The sequence below is a fragment of the Uranotaenia lowii genome, chromosome 2 (genome assembly GCF_029784155.1).
Source record: "Uranotaenia lowii strain MFRU-FL chromosome 2, ASM2978415v1, whole genome shotgun sequence".
Lineage (NCBI taxonomy): Eukaryota > Metazoa > Arthropoda > Insecta > Diptera > Culicidae > Uranotaenia > Uranotaenia lowii.
Window position 1 is genome coordinate 99,868,277 of NC_073692.1, and position 18,933 is coordinate 99,887,209.

General features: G+C 33.5%; 1 protein-coding gene across 1 annotated transcript in view; it reads right to left on the reverse strand.

The window, feature by feature from the left end:
- Positions 1-18,933, reverse strand: part of LOC129748361 (homeobox protein aristaless-like) — a 221,328-nt gene that overhangs the window by 127,665 nt on the left and 74,730 nt on the right. Inside the window, exon 2 of the mRNA XM_055742962.1 lies at positions 15,617-15,816. The gene's annotated coding sequence lies outside the window, so the exon portion shown is untranslated. The remainder of the gene's footprint in view (positions 1-15,616; positions 15,817-18,933) is intronic.

An 18,933-nucleotide genomic window follows, 5' to 3' on the forward strand; every position in this document is an offset into this window, starting at 1 on the left:
CCGTAATTTCGAATGATGATTACGCTGCATTGGAAAGTGATCGGAACCATTCAGCTGCCCGATCGTCATCGTCGTCGGTTTGAATGACGTGCGAACAAGTTTTTCAGTTTCAGTTTTTAATTTTAATGGGTCACGCTGTAAACGTTGATAAGCGGACAATTTTTGCTTGAAATGGGTGCAGTAACATTTAAGAGCGTTTTACTCCTTTCAACATAACTAATGCTTTGAATGTTTTTTTTTTGTTTTTATTTTTTTAATAAGGAACAATCTCTAAAACTCGGATTGTAGTTAAACAAGCTTAACAATAACAAGTCGCTGATACATATTTTATTAAAAATTAAAACATCATCACTTGTTTTTTTTTAAATTTTTATACTAATTTGGACAGTTTGACATGATTCTCTGGATTTTAACTTGTTGTTGATTACATAAAAAAAAATTCTTTAACTAATTTGTCTACCATTTATCATTTGAACAATTTGGTACAGTTAATTAAATTATCATAGCTCCAGCTAATAAAACCCGTTCATAAGTGCGGGGTCATAAATACAAGAATCCAAGAATATGTGGGCCATTTGTTTTCAAAACAAACAGCAATCGCCAAGAGGCTTGTCTAATTTGCGTAAATTTTTAACAACACTCTCCCCACTATCGTAGGCTGAGTTTTCGTCAATGTTTATGTCATATTCCCACTCAAAAGTTCATCCATCAATTAAAGAGTATGTATTCGTCGTTCACGGCACCACCATTTCTAGGCGAATGCAGTTAAACTCACACTGACATATGTGCCAGCAACTATTTTCGCCCAAACACAATCATCCCCCCTTTCCACCCAGTTCCGATACAGAATATTCTCTTCAATAAAGAAGAATGTGCACTTCACTATCGTCCCACTCACTCCCGTAATAGCTGTAAACACCAAAAGTGCAAATTATAATTAGATTATGAAAATTAAAATTTAATTTCCGCCACCACAAAAACCACTCGGCTGCCTTCCGCTTTACAGTGACTAAGTTCTTTGTTGTGGCAAATGCCGGTTTTGCTTGCCATTTTTCCTGGTACCTTAGTAGAAGCTTATTGGTTTTTGCTGCTGCGAGAGGGCCTAATGGGAAACGAAACTTTCCAGTAAACTGACTAACAAACTGCAAATAAATGAAAAAGCCTAGATATGTCGGTATGCAGGTGAGCTGCGTTTGAAAATTGGCTCCGATAAGCGCACGACGTCGGACGCCGCAAGAAATTATATGAGGAAGGTAATAAAAAATCATAATTTACATCATTATCCTACCTCCCCGGGGCCCTCCCACCTTCCTTTCAAAAGAGGGAACCGTCATGCGTCGACTTTTCCATTCGGCGGCTAAGAATGAATGAAGAAGCTAGAGAAAAGCGAAAACAAATTCCCTCACTGGGAGGGTGAAAACATTGCAAAGGTTGTGGCTCACCGAAATGTCATAAAGGAAATGTGGAAGGGCGTAGCAGCGGAAAAAGTGCGTGACGCGTGGAAAAGTTGAACCATCACAACGTGATAGGGTAAATAAATAATAAAAAAAAATAAAACTATGTGTAGATACTACCATTTACTCGGATCCACCTTTGGTGAGGAATGCTGAAGAAAATTATTAGCAGAATGGGGAGGAAGAAGCTACGATAAGAAAGAGCATTTTTCTGCATTACTCCACATTATCCGGAGGAATGTTGAGAAACAGTAAAAAATTTAATTTCATGGATCTGTGGAAAGATATTTAATCAAATTATGCGACCCCGGGAAAAGAATCGAAATACGCATTGCTCATTGTATACGGCATGATAAGTTGTACGAAAATGGTTGGGTGTAAGTTACAAACAAACTCAAAAGAAACAATTTTATAAAAGAGGAACAAACAATTTCAAATCAATGATACATATGAAAACAAATAACAAACACTGATTTGAAAAGGTAAATTTTATATTAAAAATAAATAAAATTTGAATGGATTTCGTAGTTTATTTTAATTTTCTTCTTGATACACATATAATTACTAACTGTTTAAAATAATTTAAAAAAAATCATGTAATGAAGGGTAAGCATGAAAATTGTTTGGAAATGATTCTTTAATATTTTTAGATGGTAAAACTAAGTTCAAATTTTTGCAGATTTTTTAATTCTATTTATATACTTTAACTGGCCATTAAATTTTTATGATAATTTAGAAACATAGCAGAGCAGAAATTACCACTTGACTCAAACCGGTAATTTTTTACTTTTCAAGAAAAGTGACATTGAAATTTTGCAACCTCTTCTTTGGGTGTTCAAATGCTACACAGTGAGCGAACTAACTAAAAAGATAACTGCATTTTTAGGCCCTTTCTTATAAATCAAAGGTTTCCAAGTGGTTTTTAAGAATTTTTTCTCTATCACTTAGGAATTCAACATTTGAGCTATGATACTTTATAATTTCTTCATTCAAACAAAAAAAATTTTGTAAAAATTCGTCCATAACCTCAAACGAGTGTCCGACGTTTCTCAAGTTTATTATATGCATCATGCTCCTCTTTTATGGACGTTCCCTGTTCTATATACGAACTATAGTGGTTTTGGTTTGAGCCAAATTTTTTTTTCTGTGTTTATTTATTCTCGACGACATGTATGATTAATCGGAATAATTAAAAACTCAGTTTTGGGGGACTAGCAACCTTTTAGTTGCACCCGATGATTTTTGGAAGATCAAAGCCAGTGAGTGGGGAGATTCATAAGAAATACCATCCAAAACTGGAATTAAATATGTCTCGATTTTGACTACAACCCAGCAAACATTTTTGGTAGGGTGACGGACTTATTTTGGACCGGGTACATATTTTGGACCTCCTTGCAGCATTTTTCCAATGTTTTTCTCAAAAATCATGTTAATCATGATTTTTTTAACAAATATAGTTAAAGCTACATCTTATGATTCTAATCATATCTTACATTTAATTTGAATAAGCTGATAAGGGAGAAAAAATTAAAAATAAAATTTTGATTTTTCGCAGTTGGACCTAATCGAGGCCATTTCAGAAGGACGTGCCATTATTGGAGTCAACTTTCAAGAGGTTTTTTGCATAGCTGTGATGAATTTATCAACTAAAAACATGTTCACAGCTATAATAAAACACTTGAAAACTAGTTTGCAAGCTCGGAGAACCAAAAAACTTGATTTAATAGCAATAAGACCTATGTCGAAAATATGTCCTACTTATTCCTTAAGGACTTATTTTGGACCACTCAACATAACCTGACTATTAAACTTGCTGTTAAATGTTCATGAATAAATCACGTTAATTTAACAGTCCACATTAATGGTAACTGTTTGATAACCAGTTGTCAAAAGCTACCATAGCTTTTCTTATAAGCTTAAAAACATGAAAAAACTGGACATGTACCAATATTTTTATATAGTCATTATTTTTTAAGCTTCATGACAAATTATTTATACTTTGATCTAAAAGTTACAACCATTCAGAGTTGATTTTAGAGAGAGAAAAATGTTTGGTTAGGTAGAAGAGTCGAAATATAAACCCCGTTTAAAGGAGGGGTTGGGAAAAAACGACAACAAATCGGCTTGAAATACATATCTCAGTTACTAGTACACAAATTTTAACAAAAAATATTTTCAACTCTAGCTATGAGATAATCTTAATATGTTTCAAAATTTATAAAAAAAAATTTGAAATATGTAAAAATTACAAGACAAAAAGTACTAAAAATCTAGTTTTTGTGGTTATGCATTTTTAGAAAAAAAAAAACTGTTGAAAAATTTACTCCAACGATAATTTTTTTCGTAGAACAAAAGTTGTTTCGAAAACGAAACTGAACTTTTGTGAATTTCAGCGAATAAAAATCTGGCTCTTAGATGGACACACCATATAACGGTGAAGTTTTTCTACTTTTACATTGTTATTATTGAAAATTTTTGTTTGCAAGCATAAGAAGTTGTAAAAAAAACAGATGGTTGTAGAATAAAATATTCTACAAACAAATGTAACTAAATAAAGGCTGCTAAAAAGTTGAAGAATGTTAGTTGAGAAATGAATGAATGTATCAATTGCTGTCTTAAATATAACAAAATTTAGAAAAAAAACTTATTCAGTTTCAGTGGTCCAAAATAGGTCCAGAGGGTAGTTCAAAATAGAAACCTGGTGGTCCATAATACCGACCAGAGTAATGATCGAAGAAACGAGTTTTTAGACTTAAATCTGGTTACATTGCAACAAACGACGATGTGTTTCGATAGAAAAAGCCTTGATCTTCGTAATGAAAGCAGTCAAAAATTGTAACATATACTTTTTTCTTTTTTCTTTGTCTTAATGAGTTCTAGTTGATGTTGTTCGGTTATATTAAGATGAAAAGATATGCTTTGGTTTTCACGTTTCGGTTTACTCTTTATTTCAACCATCTTCAGAAACTATTTTAGAAAGTAAAATTAAGAAAATTTGTTTTATAATAACTATAGCCTAATGAATAACATAAAAAAAACATATACTTTTTTTAATTTCCGAAAATATCATAGCCACTTCCCAAAGCGGTCAAAAATAGGTCCGTTACCCTTTATATCTAAACATCTTTGTTATACGTTTCATATACTTTATAGATTGATCGTATAAAACTCACAAAAACACTATTTACCTACCAAAGTGAAGCCAATATACATACATATTTTTGAATTCTGACTAAAGCTTTAAGAACTATGCTATGCTATTCAGCGTTACACGTTTACTCTTCAAAACGTGTTCCCACATCTATTTGCTAAGTGTTAGTGAATCTCGTTTTTAAGCTTTCTTTTGGTTGGCTATATTTGAGTTTTTTTACCTTGAGAACATCAGAAATGAAAGCTTAAATCTGACAAATAAAAGCTTAAATCTGACAAATAAAAGCTTAAATCTGACAAATAAAAGCTTAAATCTGACAAATAAAAGCTTAAATCTGATAGATGTTTTCCACACGGCTTCTATAACATTGCATAGAGCTGTAAAAACTAGACAAAATGAAAGGTAAACGACAACTTATTCGTACATTCTGGAAGAAAGCAAGATAGCATAAGTTATTGCTCTCAACGCATGGAAGCCGTTGCTACCGACAATATTTGCTGCTTCTTTCATTGATCAATTATTGCAAATTCACTATCTGATTTTTAGCAATCTGGTTGCACTGCTGGCCGCAGAGAGAACAAGTAGGCTGTTTTCTACGAGGGATTTTCTACGAGGGATTCTACGAGAGAATTGTTTGCATTTAGAATGGTAATGATCAGAATTCCACAACTGCTTCACAATTTGCAACAATTCGCACATTTTCTCTTCTCTGGTTTGTCTCATTTTAACTCAAATCTTCTCATTTTCCCGCAAAAATTCCCACAAATTACCACAATATTAATCATTGGCTGCACAATTGGTGTGATCATTGACGTATTTTCTCCCTTTATCTCAGTCCCCCGCACTGTATGCACTGTTGTGCATTCCTCAACATTTGTGGACCTTCTAAGCTTTCTTTATTAAGTAAATCTAAAGAAAGAACTTTTAGGAGTTTTTCTTGTAATTTTTCTACTTTTTTCGTAAGGAATTACGGCATCTAAAAGCAAAAAAAAAAAAACTACTGTCAATCCTATTTGCCATGTAGGATTTCCCACTAAAACATCCCTTCCATTCCTTTCTGAAACAGCTTTATGGGTCGTATGAGTTCTCTGCACCTAAAGAGTTATTTTTGCTGTTTCAGATAGTCCCTTCTGCACAGAAAAAAAATCTGAATCCTTAACGGCACTGAAATTGAAAACCTTTATTATTACATGACATGGAACGCGATTTATTGATGTAAATTTACAAAATAAAAACTGTTGAATGCTTAACAGCACTGAATTCTAATGACACAAATATTACTTGACACGGAACGCGATTATTTGATGTAAATTTACATCACATATGATGTAAATAAAAAGAAGCATCACATACGACGTAATTTTCAGTGCGAATTAAATATTACACGTCCTTATATTTTACATGTCTTTCAAATTTTACACGTCTGTTGAAGATTGCAGACGTGTAATATTCAACTCGCACTGAAAATTCCATCATATGTGATGCTTCTTTTTCGTTACATCATATGTGATGTAATTTTACAATTTTTTTTTGGTCACACGAAATTCTCAACAACACTGAATTGGAAATTTCTCAAAATTACACGACATGGAATATTACAATACACTGAACATGATAATGTAATGTAAAATTATAAACTGTGAAGAACAAGACCAGACAAATGTGACAAAAACTGTTAAGTTAAGTCAAGTGTGCGCGAGTAAGTTAATCGGTATTGATGGTTCCCGGAGATATCCGAAAAACAGGGATGCGGTTCTGGAAGCGGATCCACGGTGTTCAACATTGGATCCGGTACTTCGCGGAAGAATAAAAGAAATAAAATATAATGTGTGTTAAAAAAAATTTTGCCGCTTAATAAAATGAATGATATTAATTATAGATGATTTTTATTTTTATTAAGAGACGTGAAAATTCCAGTATTGAATCATATTAACAATAAATAAAACAAAACAAATTCCAATTCGAGTTTCCAAGTTTTTCTTCCAACATTCAGTGATTTTATAATTTACATCATTTTTATTTTACACGTTGCTAAATTTTACATCATTTGCACGTTGCAAAATTTTACTGACGTGTAATTTCCAACTAGTACTGAATATTCCGTCATATATGATGCTTCTTTTTATTTACATCATATGTGATGTAATTTTACAGATTTTTTTGGTAGTGTGTACGATTACATTGACTTGTCACGGTGTGCATCATGGTACCACACTGATCTTCAAGAGCAGCACTTGGAATGAATATTGAATCCAGATACTCATTTTGGCATCTTGCGTTGCTCTTGATTATCAGTCGTACCTCGTGTATCAGCCAATGCAAGATGTGTGTAGTCACCCTATGCTATGCTATGCTATGCTTTAACCCGCATAGCCCGGTAATTTAGACAACGGTTTTAATAAAACTGACGGATATTTCAACATAAAAATTACTCCAATTTATAAAAAATAGATGCCTGCTCATGTGTATATAGTTTTTGTACACAATTTCGATGTAATACTTGATTAAATCAAAATTCTGCGATATAGGCGTATGCAGCCTGCTTCTCCGCTACTTGTTTGGTAAGACTTGCGATTCGCTTTATCGTTGTTGACGATTTCAGCTATTATTTCTAATGCGATTTACTGTTTGCTGGGAACTGACACCTCTATCAAAGGTGACAATATGGCCTGATCAGAAAATAATAAATCGGGTTATTTCACAATAGATCACTAAAAGTTTGTTGCAGTGGATCTTCTCATACAAAAAAAAACCTATCAGTTTTAATCAAAATGTACTAAAAATCTTTAGAATTCAGCCGAAGGAGTCATATTTGGAAAACTGGGAGCCATTCATTTGCACACATTCATTTGCACACACACACACACATTATGTTAGCATACGTCAGAAAAGTTTGATACATTCGCTTCATTCGAGAAACGGTGTTGTGTGGTCCTGACTGAGTGGTGAAAATATCAGTTTGAATTTTTAAAGAACCTCAAATCCGGAAGCAGCTTGACTAGTGCGTCCAAAAAACGGAAAATTGGCGCGGAACACCGTGTTTTTAATGACGAATGACAGGAGAAGTATTTTTTCACACTTCTTAAAGAAAAGTAGATTTGTTAGATTTGATCTGAAACTGTTTCTGTGCTGAAAGAATACAACCTTAAGCGACATTATGAAACGAAGCATTCGCCTAAATGTGACGTTTTTACAGGATCAAGGAGAAAGCAGAAGATGGATGAGCTCAAAATGTAATTAATATATATTCAATTGTACTTTCTACAGTGGATTGACAAAACAACAAACACTCTTCACCCGAGGGAACACGGAGTCCGAAAACGCAGTGGGTGCCAGTTTCGCCGTGAGGGAAATATTGACCAAGAAAATGGAACCATTCCAAGAATGTTGATCCATAAAATTGGTTCTATTTTCTTGTGTTATAACCAGGATTGGAAAAAGTCATCGTCATTAGTCAAAAAACTGTGACCGTGAAGCCTCTTGGTCCGTCAAACTCAATTGACTGTTCCTTAAACGCCAGTCACTTCGTTTGCCAGTCACTCAACCCCCAGTCGTTTGAAGCTGAAAGAATTCCATAGTGAAGCATTCACCAATCGCATTCAAACGACCGAAGACGAACAAGAAACGCATTTAGGATTATTATTGCCAGCAAGCCCGTTTTCAGTTTTTTATTGCTATTGTTGCCCTCTGCCAGCAAGTCGTACCTGTCGTCAGCAGCCGATCGAAGTGTGAAGAGCTTTGCCAGTCACTCGCAGGAGAAATTTGACCATGTGTAGCTTCGCCAGTAGCAACGAAAGACGGAGAAATATTGACTCGTGTTTTATCCGTCATGCGAGTAGTAAGGTTGAGTCAATTGAGTACAGTGCCGGTCGATTGATGAAACAAAACAAGTCAGGTCAAGCGTGACGGGCGAAATTTACCAACCCTGGTTATAACTTTCAACACAAAATAGGCCCAATGAAAATCGCTTTAGAAATACGAATAACTTTGATGATAGTACAAAATAACTCTAAAAAATATTATTAAATAGTGCATTTTTGAACAGCTAATATCGTTACAAAACAGGAAAAAAAATTATAACCCAGGAAATTATAACTTTCAATGCTGAATCTTTTGGCATACGTTCTTTGTGTTTTCTCATACTGACAAAGACTATCGATCATTATGGTGCGGTTTTGCATCGAACAATTTTTTTCCCTACATTATCTTCCAAAGCGTAATGTAAGCTTCAAAGATAATTTATGAAGGTAGTTTTTAATTACCGTTCCTGGTTCCTCTGAATTTACAATCGGATTCGGATTTAGATCGAACATAAGCTTCGAGATGAGTTTAATTATTTATTTCCCTCGTCACTGCAATACATGAAACCGCACAGAAACTCTACAGATTAGAAAACCGTTTTTTCCAAGCCCAATCCCCGCCAGATATCCGCTTCCCTTCGCATTATTCAATTACGGAAACATGACACACTAACGCTTTATTTATTTATTACTAGCCTTAGTGATTAAGTGATGTAATTGCACGCCAGATAAGATTGCTTCAATCTACAATGCCGAGGTATAGTGCCCATAGATGTATCTACCGATCAGTAAGCAAACATCTCGATACGATTCGAATGATATCTCAATTCGCAATCGTACCCTTACATTAGACAGGGGCCAAGCAGAATAAGATATCTCTGATAGAGACCGGTAGAACATTTACCCGTGCTCAGGTGTAGACGATCGACGTTGTGTCGATGATCGTAATCCACCCGTTCGTCAGTTCGTTCTCTTGCTTCTGCAATCAGTCTCGCAAAATGTGTTGGGCAGAGGTCTCTGCACTTGTAGGTAGGTGATGAGTCAGTGCGAAACAACGAGAACGGCCAAAGCTCATCACGACTTGTATCACTGTGTTCGAATTTGCATTTTACACTACATAATTTTTACTCGGGCACCTGTCCAGCCATGCGTTCCAACTCTCCCTCAAGGAACCTATTCCTTCCCCTCGTCTAGGTTCAACTGCGAAGTTCCTTCATCCAATCACCCACCCTCAGTTCCATCGCATTCGTTCGCAATCTATCACCTACAAATTTCTACATCTGTGAATGTTCTGACTATGGTTGATTTTTTTTTTTTTGCAACTCAACTTTGAGCCTCGTAGCAATGCACTGAGCGGTTGAGACGTTTTGCTGCCATATTATTTGTATTTATACTCACAGCTATAGGTAGAGGCAAGTACGCACAACAACCGAACTGAGCTGAGGCACAAATAATTTACATTCTTCTCTTATTAGAGTTTCATTAATTATGTTCACTTTAATTATCGCTCCGATGCGCTGTGCGCGCGCACTTTTGCCGTAGGCTTCAAGCACAAACGTACTCCTACTAAAGCTAAAGGTAAAATATTGTGCGCTCAACCTGGCTAAAATAAATGTGTGTAAAGTTAATTTAACATTGCATCGATTAAAACAATTATCTTGCCCGGTTCGGAATTGACAGGAAAATTGATAGGAGTCCGGCATTTCGATGTCCATCAATTCGAGTTGATCGGTTTTCGAAGCTCTGGAGGAATGATCGAGGGGAAGTTTGAAAACTTTTATCAGAAACTGACGTTGTAGTTTGTTTTCTATTGTTAATATGTTATTCTTCGTGTTCCGATGCATTGATAAAGATAACAAATTGTAAATAAATCCTGGTGAAACGCTGCTAAAAAGTAGAACAAATTAGTTTGTGGAAACGTGCGAGAGCATGAGCAAGTGTAAAAATTCTCAACCACATTTGAACTCCTACCTAAATTGAAGAAAAAATTTCAAGAAATTTTTTTTTATAGTTTTTTTCTGTTGTAATTTTCTTGATTTTATAAACTCAAATTTAACAGAAATCTAGAAAAATTGGCGAAAAACTTGATTAAAAAACTGCCTCTAATTTGTATGGGAATTTTAAAACTTGTAAAATTTTATATCTAAAATTGATCCTAGACCTAGGACAAGATTTCATGCCAAATTTGGGCCAGATCGGTTCACGGGAAGGGCTCACTCAACGAGCCTGAAGTTTGTAAGGGTTTTTGAGACATCATCTTCAGCCGATTTCTTTTGAATACAGTTTTTCTTAAAGCCTAAACTATGACAAATATTTCATACAAAGACTACATTTCGATTCGAGTTAAGATAAAAAAGTTATTAAGCTTCGCAAATGGGCAAACTTTTTTAGGGGTTATAGTCATAACTATAAATCAAGGTTGCCGAAACCACAGAAAAACCTGTAATTTCACAGAATTTTGAGCAAATTTTCATCCCTGAATCTGTGTCACAGAACGAAGAACTTTGAAGATTTTCACAGATTTCAAAGGATTTTTAAATTTTGAATAGATTTCCGAAATTTTGAATTTTTGGACAGAATCAAATTTTGATTTCTTACTTTGAATTAGAAAAGTTTGGTAAGATTGGTAATGGTAATGGATTTTGCGCAACTAAAATGTGAAAAAGAACTAATGAATGAATTCAAAGAAAAAGCATCACAGAAATCCATCACATAATTTTTAGGTAAAATAACATTAAGTCAGATTTTTTTTTCTCAAAAACACAGAATTTTTTTCGGCAACCTTGCTGTAAATGATGCATCAAAATGTTTGTCGCTGTGCCTCATTAATAGTGATGAATCTCACCCTTAAAAAAGTTAGCACATTTTTTAATCCTAATAATTTTTTTATCTTAACTTGAATCGAAATGTAGTCTAAAATCGGCCAAAAGGGACACAAGTTATTCATGAAAAACTGGATTTTCATGTTTCTCCCGAACAAAATGTCTCAAAATCCTAAAGTAAGCTCCTGAGCTTTCATAAATTGTTTATCTGGAAATATTTTCTTGAATTGAAAAAAAAATTATCAAAAATTCTCGGAAATCTAAGAAATCGGAAAATTATTTTAAATATTAATTTAAAAACGCACAGAATATTCAAGATAAAAATTTAAAGAAAGCTTAGTGTTCTTGGGTTTAGAAATTAATAAAACTTTATAATACTTTTGTGAATCTACAAGAAAAATCATAAAAAATCAGACATTTGATAAATCTGGAGAGAAAGGAATGGGAAAATTTTAACAAAAAAAATTCTAGAATCTCTCTAACATATCAAAATATAAAAAAAATAAATAAAACAAAACAAATCTAAAAAACGAAACATTACGAAGTTCATTAAACTGATTCCAGCACGTTTTGCTCTGAAGCTCCCTGAATCCTTCAAGTATAGAGTATTTTCAAAATCTAGGAAAACTCCAGAATATTTAAACATCTCCAAAATTTCAGATCGATTGGAAACCTTTGAACATTTAAACATAAAAAAAAAGTCGAAGTTTCAGAAATCTTTTAAACTTCTGGAATCTCATATCTCATATATCTCAGGAATCTTCGAAAACTCACACGAATTTCCATGTAACATCGAAAATTCTGAAATATCTCAAAATTATCAAACATGTAATAAATTCAAATATATTCTAGAACAGGGGTGAGCAACTTTTTAAGCCAACGGGCCAATTTGAGTTCCAAATTTTGTCGGTGGGCCACATTTGAAATAACACTGCAGATAATCAGCAGTTCGTATGAACATAAGTCCATTTATTTTAATATCTACAAATATCTGACCAAAAAAAAAATTGAAAAGTAAAAATTAAAAAAAATGCATTTTACATAGTTCTACTAAATTAACAGGCAATTTAAGCCCCTAGCCCAGATTAGGTAGGTCACTTCTGAAAAAACTTCTAGAACACCAGGTATCTTTGGAAATTATGAAAAAATAGAGTATTCGTTATTCATTGGAATTTGATATTTCAGTTCAGTTAAAGTTTTACTAAAGTTTATGTTCATTAATGTTTACCAGGATTGTTGTTTTTGTGCTATTGTATAAGCAATTTTAAGGGATAATACGTCTTGTTTAAGTTTAACTTAAGTTTAAATAGCCGCAGCCCGTGGCGTAGAGGATAGCCTTCCAGTCTTCTAAGCCAACGGTCATGAGATCAAATCCCGGTCTCGGCATACATAGTACACTTTCTGTGGGTTGGTGGTTTTAGCATTTGTAAGATGCTAGCCATCATATCCTCAAAAGATGTACGCTTAGAGTTAAGTGAAAGGAATCTCTTCGAGGAAACATTAAGTTTCATTGAGATCCTGTATGTGTTTGTGTTCGTAACTGTTGACGATGTAAATTTATATTTTGAATGTCCATCTAAAATAAACAAGACGTTTTCCTCTATTTTTTTAAATTTTCACTTCAAAAACTATGCAACTTTTTTAATCCCTCAAAGACTGCTGAATCGACACTGCTTAAAAGAAAGATAATTAAAAATGCAGAATTTTAGAAGTTCGAAATGTTTCAATTTTTTTTTTCAATTATCTTTCAATTGTCTAAAAATAGTCAATTTCCAATTTTCAAGGTAACAAAAAAAACTCTTTCAACCGAAAATTTCCTGAAATCTCAGAACAGTTAAAAACACAAAAGTCTTAAATAAAAACTCAGTATTGACAGATTTCATCACTTTGAGTAGTCACAGGAAGCTAGGAATTTAAAACAAGAACTATATAATACCATATTTTTTTGAACTTACAATTTTTGGAATTCCTTTAAACATTTTCTTGAATTTTTTTCGCACGGTTTTTGTGCAAACTGTTAACAAAAACCTTAAGATTCCATCAACGGCAAATAAGGTTTTACGTCAGGACAAAACTTTATTCGAACTGATTTTCTTTATGAAAAGTATGTGGGACAATTTTAACACCATGTTTTTTGAAAAAAAAAAACGATCAATTCACATCTACTTATTCTTTACCTTGCCGCATCACGTATACGTTTGATAAGATGTGATAATTTATTTTTTACATGCAACTGATAAAATTCGAATTGTCTCGAATATAAAATATTTTTATCTAAACCACTTGAAACTAATAATTTTATTAATTTCTGTGCTATAATAAAGGTTATCCACTCAGATTTTCATACTAATGGACCCAATGCTGATTTTCAATTTATTAACTTTTTATATTTTTGTATCGAAACTCGGGAAACATGCAATGTCTGCAAAGTGTTCAAGGCACTTAAACTGTTTTTGCTATTCGGGACTATTTTTTCATCAGATTTATTTTTAAAGCCATCATCTCGACCATTTATTCAAAATTAAAAACATAAAATCTTAAGATTATTCTGCAAAACCACTGTTTGTTTTTCAAATTTCGAAATGATCTGTTGCAATTTTACTATGAATCTTGAAGATTTGTATTTCATGTCAACAGCGAACCCCTTGATTATGCTGATCTTTTACCTTTCCCCTACTGACATAACCCCTTCCTTGGATATTTAAATATAGATTCGCAGACGTATAGACGATGTTAAAAAATGATATTTTTCATAAAGCTCGCGTCGCGATCGCGTCCTACTATTTTTTCATCTAAAAATAGTCTTTTTTTAAATTTAAAGTGTTTAAGCACCTCCGTTTTAAGGAATTATGGAATATAAGTTTTATGTTACAATGACCTTTACTGAGTAATTAGGTCCAATCAAAACTCAATTGTAATGGCTCCAGTCAAACCGATGACAGTTTTGAATTTTTGAAAAATTTTCACGGAACATAAGTTCTATTCCAGGGTCTCGTCATTGGACGGTTTATAAGGATGGCCCCCTTCAAAGGGGCCGTATCCAAATTGGAATGCAATTAGAGGAGTTCTCATGATAGGCTTCCGTACCAAATATTAGCTCTTTAGACCACATGGTGAATGAGCTGAGCATTTAAACGGCTAGAAAAATGTACAACCGGACAACATTAAGCAAGACATCAAACTTACTCTGTAACAACTGAACACAGACAACCAGTTTTTGAAGATTTTTTTTAATTTTCATGTGAATTTTTCCCAACACTTTAACTTTTGAAACTTGTTGACCAATCCTGCTTGAGAACAATTTACGAAAAATCCGAGCATTTGACTTCTGAAGTTTAATTAAAAAATCCGAAAAATATCCGGGCAAAATTGATCGAAACTTAGTAGTTTTTAAACCAAGATGAAGAATAAAAACGCTGAAAATTGTTTTTCACAGAAAACCCATCAGCAATTTTTAATCGTATTTTGGGCTTATAACTTTTTATTTACGATTATTTTCATAAAATTTGTTGAAATAATAATTCTTTTTTGGACGATATTCCTAAGTTTTGTACAAATATCTAGGCAAGTCCAGATAAATTGGGCAATCTGGCAAGCTGAATTTAATGTTTTTTTTAAGATCTTTTGAAATTATTCTCTTTGATTCCAATATCCCAAGCCGTGTAGCCCAAACTTCTTGAGTGTTAATCATGTGTTTAGTTAAAAAATGATTTTATATATTTAGTTGTTTTCAATGAGATTCACTAATGAATAATTTGCTTTTACAAAAATGAACGTTTTGACAGGGATTTGTGGCTATTCTACAAGAAAATGATTTAAATGTTGATATTTTCATATCTTTTAAACTGAAACTTTGTTATTTATGAATTTACCACACGATGCTGCGATAACTGCTGCCTGTGTTACACAGGTAACTTACTGTATGTTTCGCGCGAAACATAAAGTAATTTCATCCCTTTTATTTCAATTAGAGGAGAGGGTAAAAAATAACGAACGGAAACACGGCCAACAGATTAAGTTGTACCTTGCTAGCTAGTCAAAGCTTGTCGGCAATCTTTAGGATCCAAAAGGGCAAGAAAAAACAAGCCTCAGCAAACCAACATCAACTGGTTGGATAGCAGATTAGCAGCAAAAGATCGATTCGATTTCCTTTAACAGCGATTTCTCGTATGGAGTTGCCATGGTGGGTATTGATGGTTGAGAGTTTTTTACTAGGAATGATTGATGTTTGATACACTTTTTATAGTAGTTCATTTTGAACACAAGTACCCTTGCACAAATTTTCCTCCGAAAGTAAGCTCGGGTATTCCCGAGCTCAGCTGTCGCTTTATAGTGTCAATAATTGATTTGAAATTAAGATTTCAAATTAATTAGTCACGTACTACGTACCTGGTACTGCCAGTTTCTGATGAGCTCATGTAGCCCCACGCCTATACCTCACTCTGATGAGAGGATGAGTTTAATTAGAATGATTAGCCCGAATGAGTACGCACGTCCGAACAGATACACTCGCGCAAACACTAACGCAAACGCCTAAAGACGACGCGCGCGCCCACGTTTTTCGAAGCGCGCTGCAAACTTAGTTCAACCTGGAAAGATACAAACAGATAGGCAAAGATTAACATTAAAACTAATTAAGCGAATAGCACATAACAGAAACAAAGACTACAACTAACTTAAAACTCAGGCTCAAGTGTTCGCATCGGGAGTAAATCATTTAATTATAGATGCTAATCACTGTTGCTGCAGCGTTCACTGGAAGTCATAAATTTTTGAAACATTGTTTACCCATTTAAAAGAGTAACAGTGGCTAAGTAGACAGCACAGCAAATCTACTGTATTAAGAGTCGAACTATTATGTTCGACACCCATCCCGATTTTCCACTTAAATAATTCTACGAATTATGAGTTCCCGCTCCTGAAAACAATTTGCGATGCTAATAATTTCACCCCAATTGACTCGGTCCCCATTTGGTTGCTAATTGTAGAGAGAAAGTTCAATTTTCTTTGGCTTGAACTTTGAGGCCAATCTCACAAGAATCCTACTGAAACATATTGACTGGAAACAAGTAAATATATCATGTACCCGTTTATTTGCTGCGAAAGAAGCTGCAGGTGTTTCTTTCTCAAACTAGAGGGAATCGGACCGTGAGAAAATTGCATTTGAAATGTTCGCTGTTGACGTTGCTAATTAGACGTTGCGTAACAGAGCTGGAAATCAGGTTTGCTCGTTACTGTGTTGGAAAAGGTGTTCAAGGTGATATTTAAATAAAGGGTGCTCGGATAACAAAAAACGTCAATTTAAATTTTCCGTATCAGCTCTTTAGTTATCAAAATCGAATCAAAATTTCGCAATGAATGGTAAATGGAAAAAAAAAACATTGCCTCTAACAGGAATCTAACTACAGTTTTCTGAGTTACCTCTTCGACACCTTCACCGCTAGGCTGATTCGTCTGATGAAATAAATTAAGTTAATTGAGTTGAGTTCATCGAATTGAACTCGATGCTTGATTCTACGGCTGAAAATGCTCATCTTGCCCCGATTAATGGTGCTCATACTATCCCAGGGGTGGTTCTCATTATGCCCCTACAGTGACAAATTTTCAACTATCGATAAAAAATTTAAATGTATTTTTAAACATTTTTATATCTACTTTTTCAAGTTCAAGTCAGAAAGAAAATAGAGTTCTTAAGTATCTGAACACGAAACCGTGAAGTAACTTACATATTATAGTTGTTTTCTATGGTTAAATAAGCATCCTTCTTAAAGTGGCCATTATGCCCTTATCTCCTCTGTGTCCTTTTTTTCAATTTATATTTATATATCCAAAAGATCAGAACACTGATTCTTAATACTATTTAACAGAACTGTGAAAAAATAACTTACTAAAATCGAATATTGTTCGAGAATTTGGGAGCTCAACATCTGAATGATAGTTTAAAATGTCGACAATAAGCTTTTGTTTGGGATCAAATTTTAAAAAATATGAATATATGTACAGTACCGTTCATAATTGTATAAAAATTGGAAGCACGCGCACTGCCACTTCGGCTTTGAACTTCCATAACTTTTTACTCTGATGATATTTATTGATTAAATTTTCTGCGTTAAATAGATCAAGTATCACACTATAATACCACAACATTTGAGCTTTCTGGAGTTTGGGTAGTCTAAGATACAGTAATTCTATAAAAATCTGACTTTTTGGATTTTTCCCAATCAAACTGCAATATCTCAAAAACTACGCTACATTTTTTATTAAAATCTTCCAGAGTGATTTTGGAAATATAAAATTAGCAAGTCTGAAGTTTTTGAAAAGTTCGATCAATAAGATCAAAAGTTACGGGAGGTACAATTTTTCAGGTATGAACTTAAAAATGCGATTTCTATAGAATTTTTGACGTTTCATGACAACAAAATCGTTTCCATCCACAAATCAGTCAAAAAATGTCTTGCAAAAGCAGTGAAGAAAAGAAAAAATGGAATAAATGTTGTGTTTTCTTGCGATATTGTTTTGATTTTTGGGTTGAAATAGATTTACTGGTTGTTAAACATGAAATACGGCTTTCCCATGGAAACATTCGTCCAAAATTCTATAGAAATCGCATTTCTGGGATCAAGCCTGAAATATTGTACCCCGCGTAACTTTTGATCCCATCTATTGAACTTTTCAAAAACTTAAGACATGATAGCTTTACATTTCAACAAACACTCTGCAAAATTATAACAAAAAATATTGCGTAGTTTCTGAGATATTGCAGTTTTAATGAGAAAAGTCCAAAAAGTCCGATTTTTGTAGAATTACTGTATCTTAGACTACCCAAACTCCAGAAAGCTCAAATTTTGTGGTATTATAGTGTGATAGTTGATCTATCTAACGCAGAAAATTTGCTCAAGAAATATTATCAAGGTAAAAAGTTCTGGAAGTTCAAAGTCGACTTCTCATTTCATATCTTTCATTCTCATTCTACTAGAAAATGCTATTAAATTATTATAACTAGTTATAACGGCGATGAAAATTTAAAAAATTACAGTTTTTGGGGTTAAGTTATTTTTAAAATCTAATTTACGAAATGGTGTATTATTTTCAAGCATCGCCTTCGCGGAACCTCCTAGTATAAATACTTTTTTTTGAATTCGCCCAATACAAAAGTTTTTTTCCACACTCTAATGAATAATTTGGAAGTTGAGCATTCGGATTCTCACACATTATGCAATTTTGGGAGCTTCCAGCACTTCCAGCAAAAAAAAGTGTTTCTCCATTGAACATGCGTAAAAGTTTTCCGCCAAGATACTTTAAAATAATGCAAGAATTTCAAAAAATCATGACAAAATTGATGAACCTAAATTTTATTAACTTCACTGCCGAGTGTAAGTTTTTTTAGCTTTCCTTCAGGTAAAAAAAAATCAGGTTAACCTTTTCAAAAATCTTTGCAACGAAACCAACATGAGTGAAATTTCTTCTCTGTCAAAAATTTATCAAAAAATTATGTTCATTGAGTTAAAAAGTGAAAGTATCGCGAAGAATTTAAATATCATTGATTCTTGCAGCACAATATCTGTGCCAAAAAGCTATTCTTTTATATAAAAAGCAGTTTTATTTTCAACGCAAATATGTAGCCTCGTTACCCCTATTTCGAAATAAAATTTGAAAAACTAGACTTATTCCAAGATATTAAGCTTTTGAAAGATTTTGGACCCACT